Source organism: Petromyzon marinus, chromosome 55, assembly GCF_048934315.1.
Source record: "Petromyzon marinus isolate PM22_M1 ecotype Great Lakes invasive population chromosome 55, UKy_Petmar_22M1.pri1.0, whole genome shotgun sequence".
Taxonomy (NCBI): domain Eukaryota; kingdom Metazoa; phylum Chordata; class Hyperoartia; order Petromyzontiformes; family Petromyzontidae; genus Petromyzon; species Petromyzon marinus.
Window position 1 is genome coordinate 7,097,593 of NC_133721.1, and position 11,344 is coordinate 7,108,936.

The 11,344-nt window shown below is 45.3% G+C and overlaps 1 long non-coding RNA gene across 1 annotated transcript; it reads right to left on the bottom strand.

Annotated features, from left to right (window-relative positions):
• Positions 1–1,192: 1,192 nt before the first annotated feature.
• LOC142905610 (uncharacterized) lies at positions 1,193–10,384 on the bottom strand. Its single transcript, XR_012929636.1, has 2 exons — positions 6,923–10,384; positions 1,193–4,899 (listed from the first exon to the last, which is right to left on the bottom strand). It is a non-coding gene; the product is annotated as an uncharacterized LOC142905610 (long non-coding RNA).
• Between the last annotated feature and the right edge of the window lie 960 nt (positions 10,385–11,344).

Below are 11,344 nucleotides of genomic sequence, written 5' to 3' on the forward strand. Positions count from 1 at the left end.
CAGAAATCCACTACATCATGAAAATGGCCTCACGTTTTCACAAGGTCTTCTCCATGGACACGCCTCAGCCTACCTCACACCTCTCAACTCACCCTACTCCCCACGATGTGCTTTCACCAGCAGCAGCCAAAACCTTTCTGGGGCAAATGCCTCCTACTGCTCCTAACTTTTGGAAAGCTCTGCCCTCAGTAGTCCGTGCTGTAGACTTCTGTCCCTGCTCAACTTGCATCCCCAAGACCTCCTCTGCCTATGAGTCTGCCATCCATTACAGGTGGTAGGTGTCTTAAATACCACCTGACACAACAAAGTACGACGTCTTGCAGACGTCTTGAAGACGGTCGCTTGTGTTGCGATCAAAACGTCGTGATCTATTAATTTTCTATCTACGTGACTTCATCGAAAGAACCAAAGAGTATGGATTCCTGCAGTCACGAAAGCTTCAAATCAAGATTGTATAGGTATTCTGAAGGGGCTCTACCCGTGTTTGATATCTAGTTGAGATTCCCAGCCAGTAGTTGAGTCTGCTTAAGCTGTAGTCAGTGCGTCCTAGTAGCTGTACCCATTATAAGGGTGCCCTGGTAAATATTATTCCGCAGACACAGCCACCTGATATAGTACATGAGCTCAAACATGTCTCTTGTTGGTACCACCTAAGGTGGCGTACATTTAGTGGTTCCAGTTTGTGTATGTGGCCAGTAACGGTGAATTATGCGATGAGCTTTTTAAATGGTTAATAATTCACTTATTCACTTTCATCAGCCACATACATCGGCACTGCTAAAGTTTTGCCAAAAAGTAAAGTGCACATAGGCCCGAACCCAATGGAAACATTTTGTGAGCCTAACAATTTCCCAGGTTTTGATAACCTTGTCCAATTGAATAAAAATGTATCTCTTACAAACTACAACTGAAATAGGGCTGCTTGTTGCTGACCACTATGGGACCGTGCTCAGCAAAGATGATAGAAGAATACAATCTCAATTAGAGGTTGCTCAAATGTAGATATGAATGTATTCTGTTTCATGTACGGTAACTCGAGATGTGTATTCACAATTTACCGATGCATATCCAACGCTACTTACACTCACCTCCATGTACTCGATGCAGCGAGACCACAACTGCAATACGTGGGGGGGTATAGAGCGTGCAATTCTATGGCCAACAATAATGATGGAGTGACAGGCAAGGAATGGGACATATTCGAGAGGACTTTTATTAGAGAAGATGGAATGACAACGTCAGCTGGTGTGCAGATGCTAGGCAGATTACTGTGGTGCAGGGGTGGGGAACCTTTCTTCTCCCAAGGGCCATTTTGATATTTATATAACATCATTCGCGGGCCATACAAAATTATCAACTTAAAAATTTCCCCGTCATATTTGGTCAAGCATTTAATTAACTCACCCCTAATGTGATGGCTGGAACCTGCTTCTCTTTGACGAGGCGTATGATGATGTTAGCTGGTATTGATGATATAATAATAGGGTTTTTCCCCTTTTTCCGGCAACAAAACTGAAACCTTTTTACAAGGATTCATGTCTGCATTAACCACAATACCTGCAGTCAAAATGCAAACAAAAAAAACAATGCATATATTATCATATATTATCATAGTATGTTTTTTTGTTTGCATTTTGACTGCAGGTATTGTGGTTAATGCAGACATGAATCCTTGTAAAAAGGTTTCAGTTTTGTTGCCAGAAAAAAGGGGAAAAACCCTATTATTACATTTGGTACTGGCAAAGGAGGTCTAATGATGGTATTGATAATGTTGCTACTCGCAACTGCTTTTCCACGTTTGCTCCTAGATTTATTGAATTTCGAGTCCCGCCTGCGGTTGCCTTGGCAGGGCCACACCAAATTATTTCGCGGGCCTCGTACGGCCCGCGGGCCTGACGTTCCCCACCCCTGCTCTAGTGCATCACATAATCGTGAAAGATGTGCATGCTGATCTCGTCAAGGAACATGAACCATCACGCGAACTCCGGCTTTTGGCTGCTGGCCATTGTACAAAGACGGTCACTGCATCGCACACTTTCAGATGCGCTTCTGTGACCGTCTGGAACACTCTTCCTTCCGATATTAGGAAGCCACTGTGGAGCTATGCACTTTTAAATCTAGATTGAAAACTCATTTCTTTAGAACTGCTATTTGTGTTTAGTTTGTTGTCCTTCCCCCGCATCTCCAGTTAGCACGGTTGCCAACGTACGGCGCAAAAGAAGTCCAACATACTTTTAAAAAATGGCTAGTGGCGAATATATTTTAACCATTGTTTTTGCCCCTACACACCTTCAAACCGCACTGACCAATGTGGTTGAAGTATGCTCAAACAACCCCCCTATTGTGTGGGGATGCCTTCATCAAGCAGTGGAAAATGACAGTCCTGTAATCTTGATTACAATTGCCCCGTGGTACACCGCAGAATTAATTTCCAACATGTGACACTGACACACAAGACTCTACTGCCACCATCTGGAAGTAGCCACATTCAAAGGGGTAATTACATTCGTTGAGTTTGACTAGCCCAGGGGTTCTGCAATCAAAATTACAAGAAGAGCCGTTTCATTTTTCGAATTCGGTCAAATATAAAAAAGCCTTAATATTTCAAGAGCCGCTTTGCATGTGAATAACGTTTTTTGGAAGGTGATGATTTTCAGTATGCACCACATCTTTGTCAGCGTCCCATTCACTGGTGACCCTTATACAGATCTGCACCAATCACAAGTGGTGTACGAAGGGCGAAGACTTTTCAAGAAATGCGAAGAGATGTCATGGAATCATAATCTTTTTTTATAATCATCACGAATCTTAATTCATCCTGGAGAAATCCGATGAGCCATGAAGCTCTTTTTCTCAGATGCCCAGTGGTTTAACACGTGTCATAGCGTGCAGTGTGGTGCCAGGTTTTGTACTACGTAGTACTTTGTCGAATTTGGTGAACGTGAATGGCTCTGGGCAGTTCCGGTGAAGGGCAGAATTATCTCACCTTTTTCAATGCTGTGGGCCGTTATTGCATGTTTATTAATATGGCCCTGAGTGCAAAACAAGTTTGAGTACCCCTTGCCCCCGATACAATTATGAAGACCCCTAAACGCATATTCTGAGCGCCCCTAGTCTCAGTGGAAGTGCTTTAAAACGGAGAATGTATCCTTCGAGTGATTCTCACAAACTTGAACACGTTTCACTTCGCGACCAAAACACTCAATTTCGTGACTGCGGCATTACCTCACCAAAACCATACCACGACATTTTTTTTTTACAATGTACAACAGTAAACATAGAAAAAACAGGCACATTGTGCCCCATGGAAACATTCATTTGCAATTATCTCTCATGCAAACGCACTTTCAGAAACAATTCAAAGCCAATAAATAACACAAGTTCCAACCGGTAGTATTGCATTTTTTTTTGTATTCCAAGCTTCCCCGATGTAGCTCTCCGATGTGCTTCCTGGCATGCCCCGAGTGCCGGGGGATTATTCGGCAACGGAAGAAACACCCAACGCATTATATTATCACGCTAGTTTTGCCAGGTAAGCCTTGAAGTCTAAAGACTCTTCAGAAGAGTCCTGACAAGTTTGTTGTTTGTAGCTCGCGGTGATGTCGTTCCGTGTCAACCCAATTGAGTGGCTATGTTTTTAGCATTGGGATGGTGTTTTTTTTCCCCAATACCATTTGTACTGGGATATATTTTTTTTGAATCGATGAACGGGAATTTTAAAAAAACCCGTAGGAAACCCATGAAGAACATGGCGAGAACATACAAACTTTACACAGAATTGTGCCAGTCAGGAGAAATGAAACCCATGAATGTAACCACTGAGCCACATTGTCGCCCACTTGGGAGCCAAACATCGAACACCATGCCAAACACAACGCAGGACAATCCAAAAAAAACACATCGAAGAGCTCGCTTATACACCCATGCAGTACATTGTCCATATGCTTCACACTATTCTAGGTAATTCTCAGCCAGGCGAGTAGAGTAACACCCAGATTTATGCCCTCCCACCGCTTTGCGTACGGTCGCTATTCACGCCCTCAGCGTATTGATAGCCAATCCCGTCTTGTACCCGTGTGGTGCCTCGCCATAACGTACTCGAGATATACCAAATTAAACCACTAAAGCCCCTACATGTTTTACCTTCCACCGCGAACATTGAGGCACCAGATGGTGCCCACGCGTTGGTGTGCCTAACTGGCTAAAGTCCAATTCGTGTCTACTTTATTAATAGTGAGTATCTGGTGACAATGTCAGGTGAATAGTGAGTATCTGGTGACAGTATCAGGTGAATAGTGAGTATCTGGTGACAGTGTCAGGTGAGTATTGAGTATCTGGTGACAGTGTCAGGTGAGTAGTGGCAGGTGTCTGGTGAGCGTTGAGAGTGGTCAAGAGGAGGCGCAGAGCCAATGGTGGAGAAACAATTCAGGGGAGAACAGTTGAGAGAATGTCAGCCAATGTCATCCCTGTCAACGCCTTATCAGTGCCCTACATTATTACAGACCAAATCAGACCTTAATGATCACCCCGTGCCCTACAAATCTCAACGTTCATCTTCCAAAGTCCCATCACAATGGAGAAACACAAACACACAAACAAAAATGCCCGTATTGAAACGGCTGTACGCTGTATGGGCATAAAAACTAAATTTCCCTATAAAAGAATGTGCGGTAAACCGTATGGGTTGCCGGCTAGGCAATGGGGAAAATAACCCCGTCTGTAGCACGGGCTCGGTGGTGACACTGTTGGCGATTTTATGAGGGCTCAGGTAGGGAAACTTGAGCGGAAGCTTCGCGTTCCTCTCGGCGATGGACCTCGAGCTCCTCCCGATACTCGTGAATCGCTTTCAGAGCTTCATGGTGTCGGGAAAGGATCGTCAGGCAACTGGCCAAGGAACGTCTGCAAAGACACACACGCGCACACGTCCATTGGCGGACGTGCTATTAAAGGCGAGTACATTCAAACGATGCAGCTCCCCGTTTACCTCGTTCATGCCACTGCTGTCGGAAGGGCCTTCGCTTGAGGGAGCTCGGTAAGACGGTGTTTGGGCCTACTCTTCCACGGAGGCCGATATTCTTCAAATGAGGCGTGAGTCCTCACACTTTGCCAAACAGATCGCAGGCTGCCGATCAACCACGGTATTCTCTCAATCCACACCGTTTGGAGGACCGAGGAGGGGAACATTTTGAGAAGCTTTCGCCACTGCGTCAACTGCCTCACCTGGGAGATGCAAACTGGTGGAACCCCGCTGATCGCAACATCCTACAACCGTGTCGGCATCCCCCCCCCCCCCCCCCCCCCAAACATCGCTCAAAAAATGCCCTCCAATGAAGATGACAATGCTCGTGTAACGGTCACGTGGTGGGCAGGTGAAGCACAGCTCACGTAGGGGACAACCCTTTGTTAAGACAATTCGGTGAAAATGCAGCGGGGGCCCGGGAGAGCATGGGACTGGCTGAGGATGCGGACGAGAGGGATTCCGTGGGAGCGAGAAAGGTGGGCGAGGGGAGTCAAAGGCAGAAGAGGAGACCGAGGGGAAAGGATTATTTTTTTTGTGGGGTGGGGGGGAAGAGAGAGGGAGATTTGAGAAAGCTTCTAGAGGAGGGTGCCGGCTCTTCGAGGGCCCCTTCGCGACGTGGATTTATGAAGGAAACCACCGTCTTGTATTCACCGCGTGCATTGCGGATGTTGAAATTAGTGGGGGGGGGGGGGGGGGGTTTATTTGATCGAATTCGAAAAAAATCCCTCTTGTTAGTTTGGTAGCTGACCCCCCCCCCCCACGTTCTAGGAATATGGGAATTTACCTGGGGGGGGGAGGGGGGGGAGGATAGATTTAAATGATCCGGACGCCATTTAGCAGATATTTCCCAACAGTTTGAGGATGAATTTTGACTTCAAACTTTCGTGACTGCAGGAATTCTTATTCTTTGGTTCTATCGGTAAAGTCACGTAGATAGAAAAAATAATAAAATAAAAATATATAAAAACCACGACATATCGATCACACCACAAGCGATCGTCTCTTTCCTCCTGAAGACGATCGCTTGTGTTGTGATCGAAACGTCGTGGTTTTTATATTTTTATTTTACTGTTTTTTCTATCTACGTGACTTTACCGAAAGAATCCAAAGAGTTTTAGGATGAAAGTAGCCCAATGCGTAGATCTAAAACACGAACAGCATCATCACCATCACCAACATTCTCGGTGGCATTTTTTTTTTCAAGCCATTCACACTCCGGTTTAAGTTTGAAACCTACGCCGCACGCGGCTCTTCAAGGCCTGCCGCTCCGTGACCGTTATCCGTCAAGGACCACCAGCGTCTCGCATTCACCACGTGCATAGCCGGGCTCTTTGAAATATCGAGCTTTGTAGCGGATTCGAACAACAAAAAACCGGTTCTTTGTTACGTTGCTTTTTGCTGAGCCCTGTTCTAGAAGGTTCCAGAAAGGAATGATGAATAGGAATGATGTTATAAAGAAAAATAGGGGGGGGCGGGGGGCTGACGTATGCTGGTTGATGTTTTTGGTTGGGGGTGGGGGGGGGGAAGCTAAGAACGAACTTGTTGTGAGTTGGAACAATAACGTTCCCTTCACCAAGGACGAGTCACGTGCACTCCCAACCGCTCCAAGTGCCAATGGTGACATTCATGCTGCTGTGCTCCCGGTGATGATGATGGTGGTGGTGATGACTGGAAAGTTTTCATATCAACTATTAAGAGACCCTGCAGCTCCTGACACTCGCACATCAACCCCTTGCTTAGATCGCACAACGCCGAGTGGCACAGTTGGCGACGCGCGGCGCGAAAGAAGTTCAACATTCGCACGTGCGTACACACGCGAGTAGGTTCGCCACGTGCAAAGGTGGCCTTAAGACGCTGCACGTGAACACCGAACAAAAAAGTTTTGACGGTGACAGCACCCACCTGTATGAGTTGCCAGGTGATGGCCATGGCAATGCAAGATTGCGTGCAGTCTGGCAGGGTGTGCATGATGAAGGGCAAGTCGACCACTCCGTTGGCGGTTGGTGGCGGATTACGCATGGCACCGGGCGCGTTCGGGACCCATGCGTAGCAGTCGAACTGCCCCACGTGATAGATGTCAGCGGAGGTAAGGGGCACATGACAGGTGCGTGAACAGTAAACACAACATCAGTACCGTTTAAAAATAATAATAATATAATAATAAAAATAATACAGACTCCACTGCTTCTTCGTAAGTCCAACTTTACTCCTGTCGATTCCAAACATGTTCTACGGCATGTACACTAAAATGGATTTAAAAATTGTATAATCTCCTGTTGATGTAGACACCACTGGTTCTTCATGTTCTGCAGATGTAGATGCCACTGGTTCTTCACGTTCTGCAGATGTAGATGCCACTGGTTCTTCACGTTCTGCAGATGTAGATGGCACTGGTTCTTCACGTTCTGCATATGTAGATACCACTGGTTCTTCACGTTCTGCAGATGTAGATGCCACTGGTTCTTCACGTTCTGTAGATGCCACTGGTTCTTCATATTCTGCAGATGTATATGCCACTGGTTCTGCATGTTCTGCAGATGTAGATGCCACTGGTTCTTCATGTTCTGCAGATGTAGACACCACTGGTTCTTCATGTTCTGCAGATGTAGATGCCACTGGTTCTCAACGTTCTACAGATGTAAATGCCACTGGTTTTTCATGTTCTGCATATGTAGATGCCACTGGTTCTTCACGTTCTGCAGATGTAGATGCCACTGGTTCTTCACGTTCTGCAGATGTAAATGTCACTGGTTATTCACGTTCTGCAGATGTAGATGCCACTGGTTCTTCACGTTCTGCAGATGTAGATGCCATTGGTTCTTCACGTTCTGCAGATGTAGATGCCACTGGTTCTTCATGTTCTGCAGATGTAGATGCCACTGGTTCTTCACGTTCTGAAGATGCCACTGGTTCTTCATGTTTTGCAGATGTATATGCCACTGGTTCTGCATGTTCTGCAGATGTAGATGCCACTGGTTCTTCATGTTCTGCAGATATAGATGCCACTGGTTCTTCACGTTCTGCAGATGTAGATGCCACTGGTTCTTCATGTTCTGCAGGTGTGGATGCCACTGGTTCTTTATGTTCTGCAGATGTAGATGCCACTGGTTCTTCACGTTCTGCATATGTAGATGCCACTGGTTCTTCATGTTCTGCAGATGTAGATGCCAATGGTTCTTCACGTTCTGCAGATGTAAATGTCACTGGTTCTTCACGTTCTGTAGATGCCACTGGATCTTCATGTTCTGCAGATGTAGATGCCACTGGTTCTTCATGTTGTGCAGATGTAGATGCCACTGCCATCTATTGGGCGGCGGTTGATCTTACGACTCTCGGTCAGAACAGGCAACTGGATGTACGGACAGGTTTGTTCGTATGTCTGAAAGTTCGTAAGTCGAATGTTCGTAAGAAGAGGAGTCTTTGTACTACTCACCAGGAACAAAGGCAAATTGGACAATGTTACTAAATCAACGTGCGTGCACGATTGCTTTTCCTTGTTTAATGCTGAACTCTGAGCAAGGCATTGCTGAGAACTGCATGCTGGGCAGAGCACAGGAACACCATCATGGTCAGGAATTCACCCAACTCGGCCAAAGACGTGAACTTGGTGGGAAAGCCTGCGGAAAGAACACAGCATACTTGAGTTAGTTGGGCACTTTGAGTTAGTTGGGCACTTTCAATCTTTTAGTTGGTTGAGCACTTTGAGTTAGTTGGACACTTTGAGTTAGTTGGGCATTTTGAGTTAGTTGGGCACGTTGAGTTAGTTGGGCACTTTGAGTTAGTTGGGCACTTTGAGTTAGTTGGGCACTTTGAGTTAGTTGGGCACTTTGAGTTAGTTGGGCATTTTGAGTTAGTTGGGCACTTTGAGTTAGTTGGGCACTTTGAGTTAGTTGGGCACTTTGAGTTAGTTGGGCACTTTGAGTTAGTTGGGCACGTTGAGTTAGTTGTGCACGTTGAGTTAGTTGAGCACTTTGAGTTAGTTGGGCACTTTCAAGCTTGAGTTAGTTGAGCACTTTGAGTTAGTTGGGCACTTTGAGCTAGTTGGGCACTTTGAGTTAGTTGGGCACTTTGAGTTGTTGGGCACTTTGAGTTAGTTGGGCACTTTGAGTTAGTTGGACACGTTGAGTTAGTTGAGCACTTTGAGTTAGTTGTGCACGTTGAGTTAGTTGAGCACTTTGAGTTTGTTGGGCACTTTGAGTTAGTTGGGCACTTTCAATCTTTGAGTTAGTTGGGCATTTTGAGTTAGTTGGGCACTTTCCAATCTCGTGGCACAGGGAAATAAATGGAACTCACTAAAATTTGTATTTGGTTCGCTTAAGAACTTTGAAAAAAAATGACAGCAATTATTCCTGAAAAAAATATATATTTAAGATCAATGTGAATAAGTGTGAGGTCCTCCGTTTTTTCTTTCCACATTTAGAACCAATGTGCAATTAGATTATTTGGCGTCGATGTAGTTCCACGTGATGAAAAGCCAATTCGTTGAGCTATAATTTGTGTGCCAGGTTGCTTCTGAAACAGAGCTATGTACAGTGAGGAAAAAAAGTATTTGATCCCCTGTTGATTTTGTACGGTTGCCCACTGACAAATAAATGATCAGTCTATAATTTAAATGGTAGGTTAATTTGAACAGTAAGAGACAGAATAACATCAAGAGAATCCAGAAAAACGCATGTCAAAAATGTTATAAATTTATTGGCATTTTAATGAGGGAAATAAGTATTTGACCCCCTCTCAATCAGAAAGATTTCTGGCTCCCAGGTGTCTTTTATACAGGTAACGAGCTGAGATTAGGAGCACACTCTTAAAGGGAGTGCTCCTAATCTCAGCGTGTTACCTGTATAAAAGGCACCTGTCCACAGAAGCAATCAATCAATCAGATTCCAAACTCTCCACCATGGCCAAGACCAAAGAGCTCTCCAAGGATGCCAGGGACAAGATTGTAGACCTACACAAGGCTGGAATGGGCTACAAGACCATTGCCAAGCAGCTTGGTGAGAAGGTGACAACAGTTGGTGCGATTATTCGCAAATGGAAGAAACACAAAAGAACAGTCAATCTCCCTCGGCTTGGGACTCCATGCAAGATCTCACCTCGTGGAGTTGCAATGATCATGAGAACGGTGAGGAATCAGCCCAGAACTACACGGGAGGATCTTGTCAATGATCTCAAGGCAGCTGGGACCATAGTCACCAAGAAAACAATTGGTAACACACTACGCCGTGAAGGACTGAAATCCTGCAGCGCCCGCAAGGTCCCCCTGCTCAAGAAAGCACATGTACATGCCCGTCTGAAGTTTGCCAATGAACATCTGAATGATTCAGAGGACAACTGGGTGAAAGTGTTGTGGTCATATGAGACCAAAATGGAACTCTTTGGCATCAACTCAACTCGCCGTGTTTGAAGGAGGAGGAATGCTGCCTATGACCCCAAGAACACCATCCTCACCGTCAAACATGGAGGTGGAAACATTATGCTTTGGGGGTGTGTTTCTGCTCAGGGGACAAGACAACTTCACCCCATCAAAGGGACGATGGACGGGGCCATGTACCGTCAAATCTTGGGTGAGAACCTCCTTCCCTCAGCCACGGCATTGAAAATGGGTCATGGATGGGTATTCCAGCATGACAATGACCCAAAACACACGGCCAAGGCAACAAAGGAGTGGCTCAAGAAGAAGCACATTAAGGTCCTGGAGTGGCCTAGCCAGTCTCCAGACCTTAATCCCATAGAAAATCTGTGGAGGGAGCTGAAGGTTCGAGTTGCCAAACGTCAGCCTCAAAACCTTAATGAATTGGAGAAGATCTGCAAAGAGGAGTGGGACAAAATTCCTCCTGAGATGTGTGCAAACCTGGTGGCCAACTACAAGAAACGTCTGACCTCTGTGATTGCCAACAAGGGTTTTGTCACCAAGTACTAAGTGATGTTTTGCAGAGGGGTCAAATACTTATTTCCCTCATTGAAATGCAAATCAATTTATAACATTTTTGACATGCGTTTTTCTGGATTTTTTTTGTTGTTATTCTCTCTCACTGTTCAAATAAACCTACCATTAAATTTATAGACTGATAATTTCTTTGTCAGTAGGCAAACGTACAAAATCAGCAGGGGATCAAATACTTTTTTCCCTCACTGTAACACACTGGAATATGATGACAAATGTTTGTTAATAGTTTCAAAAAGTCTCCACTTGTTCGCTATCATTGTCAGGTGGTCTCCAGAGCCTGGAGGCACATTTCTCGTGGCATTGTTGCAAATTATCTTAAGTGATAACATTTTTTTGAAGCACCCTATATTGAGGGCGGGGATTTGAATATCCATCCA